Consider the following 25,739-nt stretch of genomic DNA (forward strand, 5'->3'; position numbering starts at 1 on the left):
TCTGGAAAACATCTACAGGAGAATGGAAAAATGCACGAATCCCACGCTAATACAGAAAATATGCACAGATGACTCAAATTCAATTTAATTTAGTGAAGTGGAAACTTCAAGCTAAGATGCTAACATAAAAACTAGTTAGAAGATGATGAAACCTTCAGGACCCAGCCAGGTTGCCCACTTCCTAGATCACCCGTGGTCAAAAAAGCTCCCAGAAGATTAACTTATAAATAAAAATTACAAAACATCTAAGTACTGATAGACCCCCCCAAAAAATGAGAGAATTCTTATGCAAGGAGTTAGAGATAATAGAGCAATATGAATGGCATATGAAATATATGTTTAATATGTTCAAAGTGCTCAAGAAAGAAAAAAAACATCCATAAAGCAAACAAGCAAATGTGAAAAAGAACCAAGAGAAATCCAAGAAATGGAAATCAGCATTAGAAATAAAAAAGGCTCAAGAGATAGATTTAAATAGTAGGTGACACACACTTGAAGAAAAAAAAATCAGTAAATTATAAGAGAGAACAGAAGAAATCTGCCAGAACACAAGACAAAGTGATAGGAAAGAAGAGAGAAATTAAGAGATGTGGAGAAAACAAAAGAGAAGCTTCAATTTATACCCAGAATGAATGTCAGAAGGAAAAAAACAGAATGGCAGAGACAATATTCAAAGAGCTAATACAGGAGTTTTCTAGAACTGAAAAAAAAACAAAAACAACGAGTCTTCACATTAAAAAGCCACCAGTGCAAGAAAGCAACCTCTTTCCACCACCATATACACATGCATACCCTTTATATGAAATCTGTCCAGAAAGTTTCCAGTATGTACTATGAAAAATACACACATTTATTGAAGAAGAGACAGGATACAAGAAACATTGTACAAAGGAAAATGACACCTCAGTCCCCTTCAAAGTAAGCACCTTCGGACCTCACACACTTCTCCCAATAGACATCAACTGCCCTGTCATATTTTCCTAAATCTCACTGACACTCTGAAATCTCTTCCCTTTCAAAGGTGATCTTGTTTTTATTTTTTATTTTATTTTTTAATGATCTTTATTTATTTATTTATTATTGTTATTCAATTACAGTTGTGTGCCTTTTCTCCCCATCCCTCCACCCCACCCCAGCTGCACCCTCTCCCTCCCCCCCTCCCCCTTGATTTGGTGTTTTTATTTTTTTTATTGTTCAAGTATATTTGTCTCCATTTTCCCCCAACCATTCCCCCCTCCCACCCTCAATCCTTCCTCCCTTTAGCTTTTTCCATGGATCCTTTATACATGTTCCTTGGTGACCCTTCCCCTTCTTTCCCCCATTATCCTCCTCCCTGTCCCCTCTGGTTAATGTCAGTTTATTCTTTATTTCAAGTCTCTGGTTATATTTTGCTTGCTTGTTTGTTTTGTTGATTAGGTTCATGAATTAACATGATCAAAATATCCATACTACCCAAAGCAATTTATAGATTCAATGCAATCCCTATTAAAATACCAATGACATATTTCACAGGTACAGAACAAGCATTTCAAAAACTTATATGGAATCATAAGTGACCCAGAATAGCCTCAGCAATTCTGAGAAAGAACAAAGTAGGAGGGATCACAATACTGATATCAAACTATATTACAAGGCCACTATAATCAAAGGCGATTTTAGTTTTGGGAAAAGCCAGAAATTGTGGGGTGCCAAATCTGGGCTGTAGGGGCCCTGAGTCACCTGGGTGATTTGATATTTCACCAAAATACTCTGCAAGACATGTGATACATGAGCAGGTGCTTTGTCCTGGTGAAGCTGCCAATCACCAGTTGCCCATATCTGCAACCCTCTGAATCTTCCCAACAGTTTCTGCAGAGGAATGTTCAAGTTTAATGCAAAATTTGATGTGGATTCATTGCTCTACTCGCTCAGTCATTTTTTAATGCAACGGCCACAGAGTACACATGCTTACTCAATGGCATCTACCACCCCCACTGACTAGTACAGTGAAGTTGTCAGTCTTCACACATGTGCATTCTAGTCCAAACTCCTTGGCTGCCCGGTTACATTGATGTCTGGCTAACTATTCTCATTATGTTAACAATGGTTAGACGTTTTCTGGACAGACCTTAGTATACAACGAATTGAAACCCTAGAATGTTAAGTATAGAGAAAAAAATCTGAATGTTACCAATGAGAAAAAACAGATTTACCTAAAAGGAGTAACAACAAGAATGACATCAGGCTCTTCATTAGCAACAATAAATGTTAAAAGATGATGGAATAATACCTTTTAAATGTCAATGGAAAAATCATTGTGTATTTATAATTCTATCCCTATCAAGATTTATACAATGGGATGTGACTAAAGATCAGTTTTTACACAATAGCTCTGAAAGTCACTTCTGAGAAATCCGTTCCAAAAAATATTTCTTCAATTTAAGATCCCCATTATTTTGCACAAGAAAAAAAAAAAAAAAAAAAACTCACAATTTCTCCCTATTACTTAAAATTTTTATACTTTTTGAAAGAGCTCTTTTCAATAATGTAGATTTCAATCAAATATGCATACGCTAAGAATAAATTTCAAATCTAATTTTCAACTCAAATTCCTTGACATCTTTCTTCTCCAAGAGCATTGTTGCTGCAGGGTTTCTTCAGTCACAAGAGAACTAAAAGCCATTTTCACTATCTTTTGAGCCAGCTATACAAATGTGTAGACTAGCCTCCTTTTGTCTGCCATTTCAGCATAATCAATAATTAAATGTGATTCATAAATCTCCTCCATTCTCTCCTCACAATCATTGGTTTCTAGGAGCTAAAGGTGATCCCCTGTTGTCTCAGGGACTTTCACCCAAGCCACACATTGTGCAACTTTTGATTATAGATGCAGGAACAACTAGCATGTCCTAACTGTCACCTGGTCAAAAGGGATTGTAAGACCCTATCAACTGTTAAGACTCATTTCAATTTCAGAGATGTTAAAATATGAAAAACTATAATACTTAAAATTGAAATATGGTATCTTTAGTAAAGTTAGTGTCATGGGTATAAGCGAACACCTTCCCAAGGGTAACTCTGAAGGACAATATCCATCTGAATGTGTTAGTTATGAGATGTTAAGTCATATATACACCTTAAAACTTCAAACACGTAAGCTCCAAGTGGTTATTGGAAGTAAAATAACTCAGTCCTGGAAGGCATAGAATGAGAGGCATTCTAGGCAGATAAGAGCACTTGGTGTATTTAGTCTTATCTTCCCAACAGTACCACTCTCATGAGATTATGTTATTATAAATTATATTACAATAATAGTATATTAGTACATATCTTATGTAATATAGTTATACATTATAAATTTATGATATATACTTACATAATATTTTTTTCTATTTATTGTTATTCAGTTACAATTGTCTGCATTTTCTCCCCATCCCTCCACCCCATCCCAGCCAATCCTACTTCCCTCCCCCACCTCTATCCTCCCCTTTGATTTGGTCCTTGTGGCCTTTATAGTAGTTCCTGTAATCCCCTCTCCCCACTATCCCCTCCCCACTCCCTTCTGGCTATTGTTAGATTGCTCTTCACTTCAATGTCTCTGGTTATATTTTGTTTGCTTTTTTCTTTTGTTGATTATGTTCCAGTCAAAGGTGAGATCATATGGCATTTGTCCCTCACCGCCTGGCTTATTTCACAGCATGGATGGAACTGGAGAGCATTATGCTAAGTGAAATATTTACATAATATTTTAAATATCAGCAGAAAAAGTCATTGTTGTCAAACCATGGATTGGTACTGTAATAGAAATTGACACTTTCAGATTTAGATATTGTCATCAAAGTCATATTGCAGGCCAAAGAAAAGTGTGGTAGCCATCAAGAGGTAGAATTTTTTTTCTGTGCCTTTGCATTTGTGGACTTGCTATTCTTTTGGAAGTAACTTAAGAAACTCCCTGTTAAATATGCATGAACTTTTAAATTTTTTTCTACCTTAGAAACTTGAGAAAATCACTTTTGGACTAAAAACGCATTCTTGTCACTAAGAATTTAAAACTAAAGATTTTCTCCCTTCCATTTCATTTACATCTAAATTGTTCAGATCCAAATACTTTTAAACAACCTATTTTGCTTAAGTGGTTCTTTCTTTATTTTTTATTATTGTTTAAGTACAGTTGTCTCCATTTCCCCTCCACTAATCCCCTCCACACCACCAATCCCCACCTCCCACTCTCAATCCTACCCACCTTTGGCTTTGTCCATGTGTCCTTTATACATGTTTCTTTATGACCCTTTCCCTTGTTTCCCCCCTTAGCCCCTCCCCCCTCCCCTCTGGTTACTGTCAGTTTGTTCTTTATTTCAATGTCTCTGGTTATATTTTGCTTGCTTGTTTTGTTGATTAGGTTCCACTTATTGGTGAGATCATTTCTGACAAAGGTGTTTTAAAAAAGTCTTCCATTATTAGCAGGGATTATAATTTCTCATTATAATCCCATTGCTTTTTGTTTTATATACTGGGTTGGCCAGAAAGTTCATTTAGTTTTGTTTTGTTTTTTTTTTCCTACGATAGCTCTACTAGTGCTTAGCTGTGATTAACTTCATTGGAAACAATTTTGTTAGATTGTATTGTGACAGCTGTCACATCAGCATGTTTTTTTTAAAATAAAATTGGTGAAATTCTGTGCAGCCATTTTAATACTGAAGATGGAAGATACAGAACATTTTCAGGGTATTTGGCTTTGTTATTTCAAGAAAGGTAAAAAACACAACTGAAACACAAGATTTGTCCAGTGTATGGAGAAGGTGTTGTGACTGATCGAACATTTCAAAAATGGTTTGTATAGTTTCTTGATACTATTGGTATTTTGGCCAAATAATTATTTTCTGTTGGGATGTCTTTGCATTAGAAAATATTTAGCAGCACCTCTGGCTTCTACTCACTGGAAGTCAATAGTGGGAGAGAGCCAACATACTCAAAATATCCAAATCAATAAGGTTATTGGTGAAAATGAAAAGTGTCTTTTAATTGGAAAGCATTATGCTAAGTGAAACAAGCCAGGTGCTGAAAGATAAATACCATATGATCTCACCTATAAGTGGAACTTAATCAACAAAGCAAGCAAAATACAACCAGAGACATTGAAATAAAGAAACAAACTGACAGTAACAAATGAGGGAGGAGAAGGATAACAGGGGATAATGGGGGAAACATCAAGGAACATGTATGAAGGACACATGGACAAAGCCAAAAGGAGTGGGTTTGAGGGTGGGAGGTGGGGATGGGAGGGGGAGGGGTGTGGTGTGGTGAAAATAGAGACAACTGTACTCAAACAACAATTTTTAAAAGAGTAAACTATCTTTTACTTTATGAAAAAAAACCCTAAATGAACTTTTTAGATTGTTTAACGCAACACAGTAGTTCAAGATTATGTTGTTAGGGGCATAAAATCATGGTTGATAATCTCTTGGTATATTTCCTTCCTTTCAGCAGTCTGAAATGTCTGCTTATTACTAAATTGCCCTGAATTATACACATTTTGTCTGACATTAATGCTGCTTCATCATTTTTCTTTTGGGTGGTATCTGTCTACTGTATTATTTTCCATCCCCTTGTTTTCAACCTTTCTGTGTCATTTTATGTAAGGTTTTTGTAAATAGCAAAGATGAAAAATTTTAAATGCCATCTAAGACTCTCTTAATGAGATTTATTCACATTTATAGTGTCTACTGATACAATAGGACTTATTTCTTCCATTTTATTGTGTTTTTTAATTTGCCATGTTTTATATATCTTATCTTTTTCTGAATATTTGGATTTATGGAATTTATTACCTTTAGTTTTCCTATGCTTTAAAGCTATATATTCTAATTATATGAATATTTATGAGTTTCTCTTGAATTCTTTCTTTTAACACACAAATCCATGTTTTTCTAACAAAATCTGAAATTAATCAGTATTCTCTATCTTTCTTTAACAAACAGGACCTTAGCATACTTTAACTTCCCTGTGCATATATAGCACTGCTTTAGTAAAAATGGAAAACAAATATGTACTCCCTGTATCTGGCTAAGACTAGGAATATCCGTCGTTGTTATTGTTAAATTCCTCCAGCCAATGTCTAGTCTATCTTCAGAGTGACCTCTCCTTATCCATACTGCCTAGCTGCACAGCATAAAGTTAATAAAGTTACAGCTTTTTATGTTGGTCTCAGCTTACAGTTTTATATTGGATACCTTAATGCAAGCACACATGTTCAGAGAAAGAAATAATGGATGGTAAAAGGCTTCTGCAGAAAATCCACTACACTAAAAAGAAATTATTGGAGCTCACTGAAAAGGCCCCTGGAAATGGGCAGATAGGTATTCCCTGCCTAGCAGTCCAACCTAAATGGGGCTGTGGAATTAGATAAACTATTGGACAGAAAGAAAACAATTTAATGAGTGACACTGCCATTAATGTTGCTTCATTTTTTCTTTTGGCGATCAGACTGTGTCAGTCACTTTAAGCGCATTGGAATCTCAGTTTACTCACCTCTAAAATTCTTGCAGTTCAATTAAGTAACTAAATATATTATAAGCTTATAAATGGTCCTCCACATATATTACTTTCCCTAATTTAATGTAAAGTGCTGTATAAAAACTTTCCAAAATATAAAGCTTGGGTTCTCCTTGCTGTCACTACAAGATTAATACATCAGGGATATTTATAGAGCAGTCTCTTAGCTGGCCCAGAGAGTGAATATAAAATGGATTTCAAATTACAATTCAAAAAATTACTACATAGAAGAAAGCTAAGATTGTGGCCTAAGTAAACACAGCTCACCTCCACATACAACCACATCAAAATTACAACTAAAATACAGAATAACCATTATTCAGAACCTCAGAAATCTAGCTGAACGGAAGTCCTACAACTACAGAATTAAAGAAGAAACTACATCGAGACTGATAGAACAGGCTGGTCCCACATCCACATGTGGCAAATAAAAACCAGGAAGGATATCTTGGGAATGAGGTGTCCCAGCCCCAAACCAGGACCTTAGCCCAGATCCATTGCCAGGAAGATAAATCCTCATAACTTCTAGCTGTATAGACCAGTGGGGATTGAGGATGAGGGAAAACAGAAACCACTAGATTCTTAGGCAGTTCCTCTCAAAGGGCCCACACATAGACTTATTCAGATTCACTCCCTCTGAGCTCCAGTGTGGGGACAGCACTTGAAAGGCACCAGAGACATACTGGGAGGAACTGAAGTGTCTGGCATTAGGATGAGAGGTGAAGGCAACTTTCTCCAAGACAGAAATGATAGCAGAAGCCACTGTTCTTTTTCTGAGCCCTTTCCCCACAGAGCTGGCAGGTGAGTGTCATACCTGAGACTCCATCAACCTGGCTCACACTGTTTTCTCCACCCTAGTGATTCACTGAGGCCCTGCCCCACTTAACTTTCAGGCCCACTCAGGCTGTTTCCAGTGGCTCCTCCACACGAATGGCTTGTCTTAACTTATACTTCAGGTTTTCCTAAATTCTCTCAAACAAACACCTACAAACTATCTCTTGCTAAGTGGTCCCAGGCCTGATAATGGTAGCAGTTGGTCTTGGTTCACAGTTTGTCTTTGCTTGGGCACCTCCAAATCCAGCACAGGTGGCAGGCATCTGCAGATTGCATTGTAGCTTATGCCGGGTGGCCCCAGACAGAACACAGGCAGTGTTCTTGGCCTTTACCTCCCAGGAAGCCCTGGAGCTGCATACCCAGTGGGTACCTTCAGACCACATCAAAGCACCACCACCCAACCACCTTCACAAACAACACACTCAAGGGGAGGACTCAGCAGGCACCTGTGCCCTGCTGAAGTACGTCCTGCTCTGTGGAGTGGGCCCCTGCACAGCTGATCCCCGACAGTGGTTGGAAGTTGGTGGTCAGTGGTCATAGCCAGTACCTGCAGTTGATTAGCCTGGGTAAATCCCTCCCATTTACCAGCCAAAGCAATCAATGCTCAACTACAAGAGGAGGGTATATTCAGCCCACATGAAGGATGCACCTCAAGTATGCAGCTTGGGTGATAGGGGAGGCTGTGCCACTGGACCCTATAGGACACCTACTACATTAGGCCACTCTACCAAACCAGGGAGTCATAGCAGCTCTACCTAATACACAGAAACAAACACAGGGAATGTGCCAAAATAAGGAGAGAAAGACACATGGCCCAAATGAAAGAAGTGAACAAAATTCCATAAAAAGAACTAAACAAAATGGAGACAAACAATCTACAAGATGCAGAGTTCAAAAAATTGGTTATAAGGATGCTCAATGAACTTGGGAGGAAGAACAGATAAACTCAGAGAGAACTTGGGCGCCCTAAAAAAGGACACAGAAACCATAAGAAAGACTCATTCAGAAATAAAGGCTACACTAACTGAAATGAAGAACAATTTACAAGGAATCAACATACAGTGAATGAAGCTGAGAATCAAATCAGTGATTTGGTATATAAGGAAGCAAAAAACACCCAATCAGAACAGCAAGAAAAAAAAAGAATACAAAAAATGAGGAGCATCTGGGGAAACTTTAAGTTTAGCAACATTTGCATCATGAGGGTGCCAGAATGAGAAGAGAGAGAGCAAGAAATTGAAAACCTATTTGAAAAAATAATGACAAAAAACTTCCCTAACTTGGTGATGGAAATAGACACAGAAGTCCAGGAATTGCTGAGAGTCCCAAACAAGATGAACCCAAAGAGGCCCAAACCAAGACACAACATAATTAAAATGCCAAAGGTTAAAGACAAAGACAGAATCTTAAAAGCAACAAGAGCAAAGCAGTTAGTTACCTATGAGGGAACTGCCATAAGACTGTCAGCTGATTTTTCAAAAGAAACTTTGAAGGCTAGAAGGGAATAGCAAGAAATATTCAAAGTGATGAAAAGCAAGGAAAGACCTACAGCCAAGATTACTCTACCCAGCAAAGCTATCATTTAGAAGAAGAACAGATAAAGTGTTACAAGTGTTTCTCTGGCAAAAAAAAAAAAAAAAAAAAAAGCTAAAGGAGTTTATCACCACCAAACTGGTATTATATGAAATGTTAAAGTGTCACCGTTAAGAAGATCACAAATATGATAATAAAATGGCAATAAATACATACCTATCAATAACTGAATCTAAAAAACAAAATAAATGAACAAGTGAAACAAAAACAATCAGAGAATGTTTTGATGGTTTCCAGATGGGAGGGGAGATCAGAGGAATGGGTGAGAAAGGTGAAGAGATTAAGAAGTACAAATTGGTACTTACAGAATAGTTGTGGGGATGTAAAGGACAGCATAGGGAATATAACTAGCCAAAGATATACACATGACCCATGAACATGGACAATGGGGTGCAGATTGCCTGAGGGAGTTGGGGGAGGGTCTGGGTGGAGGGAGACAAAAGGGGAAAAATTGGGACAACTGTAATAGCATAAACAATAAAATATAATTTAAATTTAAAAAATTACTACATGCAGATAATCTTATCTGTGAACTACCTATCATTGTTTATTAATCTGGGGAGAATTCTGGGCAGTAGGAAATCTGACCTACAATCAGTAAATGATGGTAAGTCATTTCAGTATACACTACTTTACCACCTGAATTCTTGAATCTCTTATATAATATAAAGGGAGAAAGATAACAGATAGCACATACTGAATCTAAAACACCTTATTTACCTTCAACAAATCAAAAGGGTATCTTGATTTCCATTCTATAGTTGAGGAAATTGAGGCTCTGAGACACTAAATAACTTTCCCAAGGTCAAGCAACTAATTAAGTGAAGGAACTAGACACAATACTTCCTTTTCAATATTTGCTTAAGCAGCACATTATCAGAAAGATGAATCTGTGTTTCAAAAAGCCAAAACAAGGTAAAGTCAAGCCAGGACACCTATTCTAAGCAATTTTGGCATTACTGTCTAGGGGTTTCTGTCTCACAAAGTATAAATTATTTTGAAGGGATCATTCATGCTACTATGTTCCTCTACATTACTCTGAGTAATGATTTTCAAGCACTGACTGGCATAGAAGCTCAGCTATATAATTTATTAAATTTTTCCCTACCTTCTTGGAAGCAAATATACTATTCTTCCTTAAAGGCAACATTCTCCCTAAACTGCCAAATTACTTGACAGTGATCAAGTTCTCTGAGATCACTTCCATTCCCCAAAACATCAGGACTAATTGATCTGACCTGAAAATTCACACAATGTGATTACTCATGTCATAAAACCATTCTGATAAATAACAACTTCTGATAACACATATGATTCTTTAATATATCATTAATTATCCATATAAGGACAGACAAAGAAGCAAAGGAAAAGTACAAATTCACTGAACAAACACTTTGTTCCACTAAAGAAACCTCCCAAAAAATGTTACTTGAGAAGTAGAAAATTATTGGCCTCAAAGTACAATAGGGTCCTTATTGGCACATATAGTTACAAATACCAGCTCTGGAAATAGAAATTGAGTTACTAATATTTTATTCTAAATATTTGAGCCCCCAACCCAGAGACATACTGACAGGGAGAGGTGAAATTAGCACAGCCATTTTTTAGGAATTGGGAGAGATCAACATTTTAATGTTGATCATTTTCTTTCATGCAGAAATAAAATATAGCATTACTAAAAATGATGTGTCAACTTGAGCTCATATTAAACATCTTAAGCAGTATAACTTACTTATTACTTTCACATCAAGTGCCTTTCTCCTCCTTCATACTATAGCATGTCAAAGCCATAAGATCAAAATCTTATTTTAAGGGCCAGAAAAAAAATTTTAAATCCCAACATTAAGACCACCTTTCCAAATATTAGAAGTGTGACATTGCAGCAGACTGTAAATGGCCATGAAACAGGTCTCATTCTCAATACCTTTATCAGTAACAAAATTGGAAAAGTAAAGACTAGGGGTGGGACCAGTGGGGACAGTGTACCAAGGACTCAAGAGAGGGAGAATCTCATAGATACAGAGAACAAACTGCTGGTTGCCAAATAGGAGGGGTGTTGGGAACTGGATGAAAAAGGTTAAGAGATTATGAAGTACAACTTGGTATTTACAAAATAGTCACAGAGAACAGTACAGCATAAGGAATATAGTCAGTAATATTATAGTAACTACACATGGTAAAGGTGGGTACGACCCTTATGGAGGAGTGCCATTTTGTAAGTTACATATCTATAACACTATGTTGTACACCTGAATCTAATATAATATTGAATGTCAACCGTAACTGAAAAGCAATTTTTTTAATTTAAATATTTTCCTCCTTACCTTTTTAAAAAATTGTACTGTTGTTCAGATGGAGCTGTCCCCAATTTCCCCATTAATCTCCCCTGCTTTACTCAACATGCAAATCCCACATTCAATCCTCCCCCACTCCATTGTCTTTCTCCATGAGTCCTTTATGGAGACTGTTCCTTGACTTGTCCCACCCCCTTTTTTCCCCCATTATCTTCCTTCCCCCTCCCCAATGGTGGCTGTCAGTTTGTTCTTTATTTCCATGACTTTGGTTCTATTTTGATCGCTTGTTTGTTTTGTTGATTAGATTCTAGTTATAGGTGAAATCATATGGTATTTATCTTCAACCGAGTGGCTTATTTCACTTAGCATACTGGTCTCCAGTTTCCTCTATGCTGTCACAAAGGACAGGAGTTACTTCTTTCTTTCTGCTCTATAGTATTCCATTCTGTAAATGTACCAGTTTTTTGATCCACTCATTTACTGATGGGCACTTAGGCCATTTCCAGCACTTGGTTATTATAAGTAGCGCTGCTATGAATATTGGGGTGTCTAGGTTCCTTTGAATTTCTGATTCAGGATTCTTAGGGTATAGTCTTAGCAGTGGGATCAATGGATCAAAAGATACTTCCATCTTTACTTTTTTTAGTAAATTCCATAATGTTTTCCACAATGGCTGTACCAGTTTGCATTCCCACCAACACTGTCCTATGGTTCCATTTTCTCCACAACCTTAACAGCACTTGTATGTTGATTTATTGATGATGGTCATTCTGACTGGTATGAAGTGGTACTACACTGTGGTTATAATTTCCATCTCTCTGATGGCTACTAATGCCAACTATCCTTTCATATATCTATGTGCCCTCTGTATATCCTCCTTGAAGTGTCTGTTCAGGTAGGTCCCTTGCCCATGTTTTAATTGAATTGTTTGTCTTCCTGGTGCAGAGTTGTGTGAGTTCTTTATATATTTTGGACATCAAATCCATGTCTGAGGTATCATTGGTATATATAGTTTCCCATGCAGGTGGTTCCCTTTCCATTTTGCTGATGTTTTCTTTAGCTGCGCAGAAGCTTCTGAATTTGATGCAGTCCCATTTCTTTCTTTCCTTTATATGCCTTGCTCTAGGAGACATGTTAGGGAAAATATTGCTGCATGGAATGGCTTAAATTTTCCTACCTATGTCCCCCTCTAGGACTTTTATGGTGTCATGATTTCCATTTAAGTCTTTTATCCATCTTAGGTTTATTTTTGAATATGGCGTAAGTTGGTGGTTGACTTACATTTTTTTGCATGCAGCTGTCTATATCTCCCAACACCATTTGTTGAAGAGGCTATTTTTACTCTATTTTATGCTCCTGCCCACTCTGTCAAATGGTAATTGCCCATAGAGAAATAGGTTTATTTCTGGGCTCTCTGTTCTGTTCCAACGACCTATGTGACTGTTCTTATGACAGTGTCAGACTGTTTTGACTACAAGGGCCTAGTAATATAGTTTGATATCAGGTATTGTGATCCCTCCTACTTTCTCCCTCTTTCTCAAAATTGCTGCGGCTATTCAGGGTCGTTTATGGTTCCATATAAACTTTTGAAATATTTGTCTACTCTCTGTGAAATATGTCATTGGCATTTTAATAGGGATTGCATTGAATCTATAAAAGTTTTTGGGTAGTATGGACATTTTGATGATGTTAATTCTTCCAACATATGAACATGGTATGTGCTTCCATTTATTTGTTTCTTCCTGAATTTCTTTCTTCAGTGTTGTGTAATTTTCTGAGTACAGGATTTTCACCTCCATGGTTAGGTTTATTCCTAGGTACTTTATTTTACTTTTTGCTATAGAAAATGGGATTTTTTTCTAGTTTCTGTTCCTGATATTTTGTTGTTGGTGTACAAAAATGCCTTTGACTTCTGAATATTGACTTTGTATCCCGCTGTTTTACCACATTCACTGATTAGGTCCAGTAATTTTTTGATGGAGTCTATAGGGCACAGGTGGCAAACACAAGGTCCAAAGGCCCAATCCAGTCCTCCACCTTGTTTTATGCAGCCAGGAACCTTGTTTCCACCCAGTGGCAGTGCCGAGCTCTCACTTAACTGTTAAGTAATAGTTACATTTATACCATCCCAAAATTACATTCAGTCCTTTGAAGACAACTGCAAGGCTGATGTGGCCTTCGGTGAAAATGAGTTTGACATACTTGCTATATGGTTTTCTATATAAACTATTATGTCATCTGCAGTGACACTTTTACTTCCACCTTTCCAATTTGGATGCTTTTTTTTTCTTTTTCTTGTCTCATCACTGTGGCTATAACTTCCAATACCATTTGGAATAGAAGTGGTGAAATTGAACATCCTTGTCTTGTTTCTGATCTTAGTGGAAAAGCTTTTAGGTTTTACCCATTTAGTATGATGTCAGCTGTAGGTTTCTCGTATATGGCCTTTATAACATTGAGGAATACTCCCTCTACTCCCACATGGCTGAATATTTCTATCATAAAACGGTGCTGTACATGATCAAAACCCTTTTCTGCATCTATTGATATCATCATGGGATTTTTGTCTTTCTTTTCCTTTGTGTGACGTATTACGTTTGTTGATTTCTGAATATTGTACTATCCTTGCATACCTGGGATGAATCCTACTTGATCATGGTGTATGATCTTTTTAATGTATTGCTGAATGCTGTTTGCCAGTATTTTGTTGAGGATTTTAGCACCTATGTTCATCAGTGATATTGGCCTGCAGTTTTCTTTCTTTGTTTTGTCTTTATCTGGTTTTGGCATTAGGATGATGCTTGCCACGTAAAAATAGTTAGGACATCTCCTATCTTCTTGGATTTTTTGAAATAGTTTGAGAAGGATAGGTGTTAGCTCCTCCTTAAATGTTTTGTAAAATTCTCCTGTAAAACTGTCCAGTCAGGGGCTTTTGTGTGCTCCGAGTTATTTGATTACTGCTTCAGTTAACAGCTGTTAATAGTCTGTTCAGACTTTCTCCTTCTTCATCATTAAGTTGTGGAATATTACATGTTTCTAGAAATTTGTCCATTTTGCCCAGGTTTTCAAATCTATTACCATGTAGTTGTAGTAATTTTTTACAATCCTTTGTATTTCTGTGATATCATTTGTAATTTTCCTCTTTCATTTCTGATTTTATTTATTTGTATCCCTTCTCTTTTTCTCTTCATGAGTGTGGTTAAAGGCTTGTTGATTTTGTTTACCTTTTCAAAGAACAAGTTCCTGGATTTTTTGATCCATAGAATTGTTCTATTTGTCTCTATGTCATTTAATTCTACTCTGATTGTGATTATTTCCTTCCCTTTTCTTGCTCTGGGTTTTGTTTTTGTTTCTACAGTTCTTGTAGAGTTAGGTTATTTTTAAAAAATTAAAAATATATAAAAAATAATTTTTTTCTTTTTTTAGGTAGGCCTGTATGGTTAGAAACTTCCCTCTCAGTACTGTCTTCACTGTATCCCATAAGATTTGGGATGTTGTGTCTTCGTTTTCATTTGTTTCCAGAAACTTTTTGATTTCTTCTTTGATCTCATTATTAACCCATTCACTGGTTTTTAAGATGTTATTTAGCTAATTTTAGAGAGGGAAAAGGAGGGAGAAAGAGGGGGAGAGAAACATCAGTGTGTGGTTACCTCTTGCACACCCCCTACTGGGGCCCTGTCCCACAAACCAGGCATGTGTCCTGACTGGGAATCGAACTAGTGACTCTGTGGTTTACAGGCTGGTGCTCAATCCACTGAACCACACCAGCCAGGGCCCTAATCATTGTTTAATACCATGCTGTTCAGTTTCTATGAATTTAAATAGTTTTGAGATTTTCCCTTCAGGTTGCTTTCTAATTTCAAGCCATGGTGGTCTGAGAAAATGTTTGATATGATTTCAATTTTCCTGAATTTTTTGAGGCTTGTTTTGTGTCCTATCATGTAGTCTATCTTTGAAAATGTACCATGTGCATTTGAAAAGATTATTTATTCTGATTCTTAGGGATGAATGGTTGTGCATATATCAATTACATCCATATGATCTAGTGCATTGTTGAGTGCCACAATATCCTTCTTGATATTTTGTTTGGAAAATCTATCCATTGTTCAGAGTGGGGTGTCAAAATCCCCTCTATAAGTGTGCTGCTGTCTATATTTTTCTTGAAGTCCTCCAACATTTTCCTTATGTTTTTGTGCACTCTTATGTTGGCTGTACATATGTTTACAATGTTTATATCTTAGTGATGGATTCTTCCCTTGAGTATTATGAAGTTTCCTTTTGTGTCTCAGTATTTAAGTATTTTATTTATTTATTTTCATAGAGAGATAAAAGGAGGGAGAGAGGGAGAGAAACATTAGTGTGGTTGCCTCTCTCATGCCCCCTACTGGGGACCTGGCCTGCAATCCAGGCATGTGTGTTGGCTGGGAATTGAACTGGCAACCCTTTGATTCTCAGGTGGGCGCTCAATACACTGAGCCACACCGGCCAGGGCCTAGCCTGGTTTCGATTCCTTCTATTGTGCTCTTCAAGTCAGAAATTGTATTCTTCATTTGCTCCTGACTCGGTGATAGTTTCTATTTCCTTTTTCATGCTGATGTAGTTTGCCATTAGTTCCTTGTAGTTTCCCTATAGTTTTTTACAATCCTGACTGAGCTCATTGAGCTTCCTTTTAACCATTGTTTTGAACTCAATATCTGATAGTTTACTTGCCTCTATTTCATATAGCATTCTTTCTGGGGATTCCTCCTTTCCTTTCGATGGGGGGTTGTTTCTTTGTCTTCCCATTTTTTTGAGAGATTCTTATTGCTTGCCTCTGCTTCTTAAATTGATCTGCTTTGACTCTCTGTCTTTGTGGTGTGATCTTCTATAGCAGGAGACCTGTGTGATTACATGGTGCAGTCTCCTTGATCTCCTGAACTTGATGCTCTTAGGGTGTCCTTTATGCCATTTATGTTGGCTCTCTGGATTTCACTGTGGTAGCATCATTGTTTGGTGGGTCCCTTCTTCCAGCTTGTTGAGTGAGGGTTACTCCACCCACCACATCTTGTGTGCTGTTGTGCAGGTGCTGCCAGAACAGAACCACAAAGCCCAGGAAACCATCCCACAGCCACAAAAATAACTCCCACCCAAAATTCCACTACCAACAGCAAATGAACCAGTATTCATAAAGGTGTCAAGAGATTAAGAATATTATAAGAATGGAGAACAAATATGAGATGAGTAATTGAAACAAAAGTGATTTTGAGAGCATAGAGGGAGGAGCAATAATCAGGGAATCAGAGCAATGCAAAGAGAGAAAATAAAATTTACATCATAAATAGAAAAAAGGAATGAAGAAGTCAGAATGGAGTAAGAGAAGGGAAGTGTATAGTATTAGGTTTCAACAGAAATGAAAATGAAATAAAGTGAGAGTAAGGAAGAAAAAGGAAAAAAAGTAAATAATTAATTAAAAAATAGGAACCAAATCGGAAAGATCCACCACAGCACTATCAACAACAAGTGAGCTAAAATTGATATAGGTGGGATGGAAATAAGAGGGAAAAAAGAAAGGAAGAAAAGCTTAAGAGATGTCTAGAGGAAAGCAAATGATTTAGAGATGATAGAGGGAGGGGGAATACTAAGAGTGAGGGACAAAATCCAGGCTAAGTCAGGGAAAAATTAAAAGTTGAGATAAAAAGGAAAAGAAAAAAAGAAAAAAGGGGGAAAATGGTAGGACAAAAGAGAAAAAAAGATAAAAAAAGGCTAGGATACGGCAAAATTAAAATTCGAGATAAAAAAACAGTAGGAAATACACATATAAAATGGAACAAAAGGGGGAGAATCTTGGAGGAGCTGAAAAGGACCAAAGAGAAGACAGGATGTGTGTGAGAGAGAGGGATACTCAAGGAAGAGTGGGTGTGAAGGGCAGAGAGACCCAAATAGAAAGCATGGCTATGTGTAAGGGGGCGGAGAAGACCCAAGAGAGCAGTGAGGTGGAGAACAGGGTTATACAGAGGGGGAAGGAGAAAGAGAAGGGAGGAAAACACTAGAGAGTGCTAGTGAAAAAAAACAAAGATTAGCATTCAAATGAAGAGAGAGCCTGAAAGGCAAATACACATTAAGAAGAATCTTCCCCAAAATGTTGGAGAAATAGAGCAAACAAACAAAAATCTGGAGAATTCTGAAGCACAGTATTCATAGATGCTTTATACAAGCATACATTGCTTGCAAGACATTGGTCTAGGCAACAATTTTAGGATATGACTCCAAAAGCAAAAGCAATAAAGTAAAAAATAAACAAGTAAAATTATATCAAACAAAAACACTTCTGCATGGCAAAGGAAACTATCGATAAAATAAGAAGGTAACCTACAAAATGGGAGAAAATATTTGCAAACCAAATATCTGATAAGGAGTTTATATCCAAAATATATAAGAAACTCAATAGCAAAAAAAAAAAAAAAAGTCTAAATAATCTAATTAAAAAATGAACAGAGGACCTGAATAGACACTTTTCAAAAGAAGATATACAAAAGGCCACAGGTACATGAAAAGGTGCTCACCATCATTAATCATACAGGAAATGCATATCAAAACAAGGAGATATCCCCTTAGGCCTGTTAAAATTGCTATTAATCCAAAAGACAAGAAATAACAAGTGTTGGCAAGGATGTGGATAAAAGGGTGCCTTTATGCACTGTTTGGTAACAGTGCAAATCAGTAGAGCTAGTACAGGAAATAAATAATATGGAGGTTCTTTCTTTTCTTTTTTTTTTAAAGATTTTATTTATTTAATTTTAGAGAGAGGGGAAGGGAGGGAGAAACAGAGGGTGAGAAACATCAATGGGTGGTTGCCTCTCATGCACCCCCTACTGGGGACCTGGCCTGCAACTCAGGCATATGCCCTGACTGGGAATTGAACCGGCAACCCTTTGCTTCGCAGGCCCATACTCAATCCACTGAGCCACACCACCCAGGCCTGGAGGTTCTTTAAAAAATTAAAAATATAACTACCATATGGTCCAGCAATCCCACTTCTGAGTATTTATCTGAGAGAAATGAAATCACTATTGTAAATAAGTATCTGTACCCCATATTCATTGCAGCATTATTCCCAATTGTCAAGACATAAAATCAACCTAAATGTCCATCAACAGTGTTCATCAACAGAGGACAGAATAAGAAAAATGTGGCATATGTAAACGTGGCACACACATATAGTGAAATATTTTTCAAGCATGAAAATGAAGGAAACCCTGTCATTTACAACAGCATGAATGGACTTTGAGGACATTATGCTAAGAAGTCAGAGAAGATAACTGTGTTCTAGCTTACATGTGGAGTAAAAAAAGCCTAATTCACAGAAACAAAAAGTACAATGGTGGGTGCCAGGGGCAGGGAAATAGGGAGATAATGGTCAAAGAGTACAAACATCTTTTTGAGGTGAAAATTAAAAGAGATAAATTAGGATAGCATTTGGCACACAATAAACCATTGTTAAACAATAGCTATTATTCATAAATAATAGCTAATAGCTGATCTTATAACATCAAATTACATAATATTAAAATAATACAATTAGCTAAATAAGACACATTCTGGGGAACCAATGTACAGCAGGTGACTATAGTTAACAATACTGTATTGTATACTTGAAAAATGCTAAGAGAATAGATCTTAAATGTTTACACCACAAAAAAAACCTTGATGAATGTGTTAACTAACCTTATTGTGGTAACCATTTCACAACCAGTATGTATATTAAACCATTGCAATGTATACCTTAGACTTATACAATGTTATATGTCAACTATATCTCAATAAACCTGGAAAAATAAAGTGGCATAATTATATGATGGAATAATTCACAGCAAAAATATAACTAACTTTATCCACATAATATCAATATGGATAAATATCAAAAACAATACTGTCCAAAACAAGTTACAGAAGAGTAAGTACAGTATACCATTGATGTTCATGGTAAAAGACATACAAAACAATATATTACAATTTATGGCCATCTGCATTTGAGTGGACTTAAAAACAGGAAAAATATGTAACAACTTCGGAAGAACAATTATCTCTGAGAGGGGAAGGAAATGAGATTGAGAAGGGGCACAAAAAAGTAGCTATAATGTTTTAGTTCTCTTTTTTTACATTTCATTTATTTTGAGAGAGATGAGAAAGGAGGGAGAAAGAGGGGAACAGAAACATTGATAGTTACCTCGCGCACCCGCCCCAACTGGGGACCAAATCTACAGTCCAGGCATGTGCCCTGACTGGGAATCAAACCAGCAACCTTTTGCTGGGAAAGCAAACCTTTTGCTTTGCGGGATGACAACCAACCAACCAACCAACTGAGCCATACCAGTCAGGGCTGTTTTAGTTCTTTAAAAAACAGTATCTAAAGAAATTATGGCAAATTATCAACAACTGTTAAAACTTTGGTAACACATGGATGATGGTGTATAACAGTCTTTACTTTTCTGGTTAAATGTTACAACACAAAATAAGATAATATATGTGCTTTGAAAAAGGAGATGTGCTAATGTAAGCTATAACTTTCACTATATGTATATATACACACACACATACACACACCAATTATAACTTTATTTTCCCAGTCATCATAATTGGCACCTTTAAAAAATTTTTACAGATGCCTTTTATTTATATTTTCATTTTTAAATCATTTTTATTTTTCAGTTAGAGTTGACATGCAATATTATATTAGTTTCATGTGCACACCCCAGTGATTAGACATTGTAGAATTTAGTGATCATCCCAATAAATCTCACACCCATCTGACAGCATACACGGTTATTAGAATATTACTGACTATATTCCCTAGGCTGTATTATACATCCCCATGTCTATTATATAACTATCAATTTGTATTCTTAATCCCTTCAGCTTTTTCACCACTCCCCCCATGCCCCCTTTTACCAGGCAACTGCCAAAATGTTCCTGTATCTATGAGTCTGTTTCTGTTCTGCTTGTTCATTTATTTTGTCTTTTTTATTCAATTGTTGATTTATATTTATTTATTGCCATATTGTACACATTTTTTATCTTTTCCTTCTCTTTCTCCTTCAAGAAGACCCTTTAACATTTCATATAATATTGGCTTGGCAGGGATGGACTCCTTTAGCTTTTTCTTGTCTGGGAAGCTCTTCATCTGCCCTATTTTGAATGACAGCATTGTTGGTAGTAGATCCTTGCTTTTCATTACTTTGAATATTTCTTGCCAATTCCTTCTGGCCTATAAAATTTCTTTTGAGAAAACAGTTGACAATCTATGGGAGCTCCCTTGTAGGTAACAAAATGCTTTTCCCTTGTTGCTTTTAAGATTCTCTGTCTTTAACCTTTTGCATTTTAATATGATGTGCCTTGGTGTGGGCCTTTTTAGGTTCATCTTGTTTGGGACTCTCTGTACTTCCTGGACTTGTATGTCTAGTTCTTTCACCAAGTTAGGGAAGATTTTTGGTCATTCTTCTTTTCAAATAGGTTTTCAATTTTTTTTTTTTAAGATTTTATCTACTTTTAGACACAGGGGAAGGGAGGGAGAAAAAGAGGGAGAGAAACATCAATATGTGGTTATCTCTTGTGCGCCACCCCCCAGTGACGTGGCCTGCAACTCAGGCATGTGCCCTGACTGGGAATCGAACCGGCGACCCTTTGGTTCACAGGCCGGCACTCAATCCACTGAGCCACACCAGCCAGGGTGGTTTTCAATTTCTTGTTCTCTCCTCTTCTGGCATCTGCATGACACAAATGTTGGTATGCTTGAAGTTGTCCCAGAGGCTCCTTACACTATCCTCATTTTTGTGGATTCTTTTATCTTTTTGCTGTTTTGATTGGGTGTTTTGGGTTTTTTTTGCTTCCTTATATTCCAAATTGCTGATTTGATTCTCAGAGCTATCTACTCTACTGTTGATTCCCTGTAAGTTATTTTTCATTTCAGTTAGTATATCCCTCATTTCTGACTGGTCCTTTTTTATGCTGTTGAGATTCTTACTGTTTATTGAGCATCCTTATAACCAGTATTTTGAACTCTGCATCTAGTACATTGCTTGTCTCCATTTTGTTTAGTTCTTTTACTAGAGTTGTTCTGTTCTTTCATTTGACACATATTTGTCTCCTCATTTTGGCAGCCTCCCTGTGTTTGTTGCTATGTATTAGGTAGAGCTTTTATGACTCTCAGGTTTGGTTGAGTGGCCTAATATAGTATGTGTTCTGTAGAGTCCAGCAGCACAGCCTTCCCAATCACTGAAGCTGGGTACTCGATGTGCACCCCACGTGGGCTGTGTATACCTTCCTGTTATGGTTGGGCCTTGATAGCTGTTGGCATGTCAATGGGAGGGATTTACCCCCAGGCCAATCAGCTGCAAGCACGTGTTATGACCCTCACCACCAATCAACCTCTGACCACCATGAAGGATCAAATGTGAAAGGCCAAACCCACAGAGTAGCACTTACTTCAGTGGGGCTCTGGTGCCCATTGAATCCACCCCTTGAGTTTGTCACTTGTGGAGGTGGTTGGGTGGTGATGTTTCAAAGTTGTCTGAAGCTGTCCACTGGGTGCACTTGCCTGGGACAACCTGAGAAGCACAGGCCAAGGTCCGCCACCACCTAAGTTCTGTCTGGGGCCACCTGGCATGAGCTACAAAGCCATCTGCAGGTTACTGCTACTTGTGCTAGGCTTGGAGGTACCCAGGGGAGGCCTAGCTTCAAACCAAGGCCGGCTCCTGTTAGTGCCAGGCCTGGGGCCAGTTAGCAAGAGGTACCAGCATGCTGAAGCCAGATGCTGCTTGTTTCAAATATTTTAGGAATATCTAAAGCATGAGCCAAGCCAGGCCATTTGTATGGAAAAGCCACTAGAAACAGCTTGGGTGGGCCAGAATGTTGGGTGGGGCAGGTTTTAGGGAATCACCAGAGCAGGGTAAACAGTGTAAGCCAGGTTGATGTAGTCTCAGATATGGTGCCAGCCTTCTGGCTCTGTGTGGGGAGGGCTCAGCCAAGGAACAATGGCCTCTGCAAGCATTTCTGTCTCAGAGAAAGCTGTCCCCCAGCTCTCTCCCTGATGCCAGACAATTCAGACCCTCCCGTATGTCTCTGGTGCCTTTGAGGCTGCTGCCCTAGTGCTGGAGTTCAGAGGGAGTGAGTCTAAGTAATTCCATGTGTGGGCCCTTTAAGAGGAACTGCCTAGAATTCCAGAAGCCCTCTGTTTCTCTCAGCCTCAATCCCCGCTGGTTTTTACAGCTAGAAGTTATGGGACTTCTATTCGTGGCACTGGAACGCTGGGATGGGTGCCTGGTATGGGCTGGGACCTGTTGTTCCTCAGGATGAGACCTCTGCCACCAAGATACTCCTCCCAATTTTGATCTGCAACATGTGGGTGTGAGACCATCCTGTTCTACATCTTCACCCTGATCTCTTCCCCTCCTACCAATCTCCATGTGGCTTCTTCCCTTAATTCCCTAGTCATGGGACTTCCATTCATCTATATTTTAGGCAGTTCTGAATGATGTTTGTTCTGTAGTTTAGTTATAAGTTTGATGTGGTTGTGGGAGGAGGCGAATACAAACATTTTTTTAATTATAAATTAATACACATTCATATAATCTTTGGAAAATGTATTCATAAAGAAAGATAATCAGCTTGAGTGTTACTGTGTCACTCGAATCTGCTTGAATCTGCTATGTTCATATTTTGTATAGAAAATCATTTTGAAAATGTTTATACTTATTAGTTAAAAAAATGCATTCAACCTAAGTCTCATATGTATGATGAATATTGTGGTTAATCACTGCTACTCCAGCACATGGAAACCTACCAGGCAAACCCATACATTCAAGGGGGAAAATAACTTACAGCTCCTGTCCATATACCTGGCCTTCCTGTTAGGATTCCTCTTGAGTTTCATGCAAAGTGGAAGTTATATAAATGGTTTTAAATAGCCAAGACTTTACAGTGCTAAAGATTGCATGGAGTAACTAGAAATAAATCTTTTGTTGGTTTACCTAGACTGAGTAAATTATGGTCATCTCATTCTATGAAACATTAGGCTGCTATTAATAATGAAAAATATGAAAACTATCAACATGGAATAATTTCCAGAACAGTATCAAATAAAAGGGACAAAATATTTTATTTAAAAAAATGAAGATTATGTAAAAATATGGGTACATATACATACAATCAAAGGAGAATAGAAATATCAGTTGTATTTTGATAGCCAAATTGAAAGAAATTGTTCATCTTTAATTTCTTTAATGCTAGTTTAATAAATTATTTAGTGTTTTAAAGCAGTTTATCTATATATTATAAAATAATTAGCTAAACTATATCGCTTTTTCATAGCTATAACCCACAGAAACTTTTAGGTGTATTTTTTTGAAACTTTTAGATCTCTCAACTTTCATTACTCTAAAGCCAACCTAGACGTCAAAAGCTGGGAAATCTTTTACCTCTGTTTCTGGGATAGGCAATAGAGGGAAGCGCTCATCTTATTTCAACTTCTGCCACTAAATCGGACCTGCTATGAAAGCAGGATGGACCAGAATATTAGACTCAATCAAGTGAGTTCTATCTTACTGAACCTCTATAATTTAGTATTCCTTAAGCCCTAAGTTTCTGTATCTATAAAATTCTCCAAGGAGGTCCAATTCTTGAAGATTTATCTCAGATCCAGGACCCATCTCCTACCTTCTTAACTCCTCAACCCTGGAGAATACAGTGCTTAGCATTGTATTTCACCTTGCCAAGAGCAGGCCAAACCTTGAAGGGGTGATTATATCTCTAAAGATAAAAAGCATTTGTTTCTCAAGAAGAAAAGTACTATTTATTGAATACTTGTGAGCCTGGCCCTGTACCAAGCACTTTATAGAAGCTATATGAACCACCATAGACCACAGAACCAGTTCCTGGAGTGAGCCAAGGAAATCTGCATTTGTAATAAGTATCCTAATTAATTCCTAAGCACACACAAGTTTGAAAACCAAAGGTCTAAGGACCAGCGTTTTTCAAACTGTGAATGACAATTTATTAGTGGGCTGTGATCTACATATTTAAAATATATACAATGGAAAGTATTTGAGTCCACTGCATTGTACTAAGTACTTATTCTGCAAAACAGATATCAGTTATATATCTGTATTATGTGCTGGATCACAATACAGAATTTATGTATTAACTGTGAGTCACTGCCAAAAGGTCTGAAAAGCAGGAGCTAGGCATTATAGATTTAGAATAATGCAAAATGAGGTGGAACAGAAACAAAAAAGCAATCAAGGAGATAGCATAACACATATAACTTAAGCTCCATAAGTACCTAGCAAAACAAAAGAAAAGACACTTAAACTCTGATCATCTATAGGAATAAAGAGCAAGAAAAAAAAAAAAGAGGGAGAAGGAATAAGGGGTATTATGGTACAAATAATTTGGCCAAAAAGCCAATAATTTAGCTTTAGAGGATAATGAATATTCTACCTCCGTTTTTGTTTGTTTGTTTACCGTGGTAACAACAAGTAGAACAGACAAATTACTCAAGCTTCCCTATCCCCTTCACGAGTTGGGGTGAAAGTTAGAAAAACATGACAACAGAAAGAAGGAAAGCAGTTTACCTAATTCATTATCAAATTCCAAGCCCTGGATAACCAAAACTAACCATCCGTTAAAATCATTCTATCTCTTCTTGCTTACAAAACTCAAATAAGGAATGCAGGATCCTCGTAGCGAACAGAGTTAATCAGTTCCAATGCTCCAAAGCCATCTGTTTTACTCCTTTGGTTAAAACCAAACCACGGAATCTATCGGAACCTACGGTCACAAGTGTACCTCTAAGTGAACATACTCAGATTGCCAAAAAGTGACAAGCCAGAAGCGCACCTGTGTTTCTCCACTGTCAGGCGGGAAAGCGGGTCACTGGGTCTTGCGATGTCCCGGGAAGTGGGAGCCACGGAGAGTTCCAGCTGGTGCCTATCAGGACCCACGTGGCCGCGGAAGGGGTGCTCCCACTGCAGATTCAGACACAGAAGACTTGCCCACAACCGCGGGGGGAAAAGTGCGATCTCACTCTACACACAAGAGCGCTAAACTAGGGCGGAACCAAAGCTCTTGTCTCTATCGCAGGGTGGGGAGGAGTCGTGGGGAGCAAGTGTAGAGCGGCCGCAAAACCTCTGAACCGCCGGACCACCAAACCTACCCTTCCGCTCCCGCAACTCCGGAGTTGTCCAATCTGGAATTCGGGTGACGGAAACGCTTAATGAAGAGCAAGCCTGCGGATGACCCCGAACAAACAGAAACCCTTGGTGGCTAGCGCAGCTGCTGATCACTATCAGGGCCCCAAAGTAATTGGGTAGCGGCCAGAGAGGCGGGCTGGGACCAACTCTGGCCGGAAATAACCGGACTCCACAAAAGACAAGTTCCCGCTGGAGTGACGCCAGCCAACACGCAGGCTAGCTGGTCGACCCAGTTAAGCGGAAAGGGCAGTCACAGGCCTTG

The 25,739-nt window shown here is 37.8% G+C and overlaps 1 protein-coding gene across 2 annotated transcripts in view; it reads right to left on the reverse strand.

The window, feature by feature from the left end:
- Positions 1-25,689, reverse strand: part of RBM41 (RNA binding motif protein 41) — a 219,495-nt gene extending 193,806 nt beyond the window's left edge. For both annotated transcript variants that reach the window (XM_045188491.2, XM_053917412.1), the window contains exon 1: positions 25,125-25,689. The gene's annotated coding sequence lies outside the window, so the exon portion shown is untranslated. The remainder of the gene's footprint in view (positions 1-25,124) is intronic.
- Positions 25,690-25,739: the final 50 nt, after the last annotated feature.

Source organism: Desmodus rotundus, chromosome X (genome assembly GCF_022682495.2).
Source record: "Desmodus rotundus isolate HL8 chromosome X, HLdesRot8A.1, whole genome shotgun sequence".
Taxonomy (NCBI): Eukaryota; Metazoa; Chordata; class Mammalia; order Chiroptera; family Phyllostomidae; genus Desmodus; species Desmodus rotundus.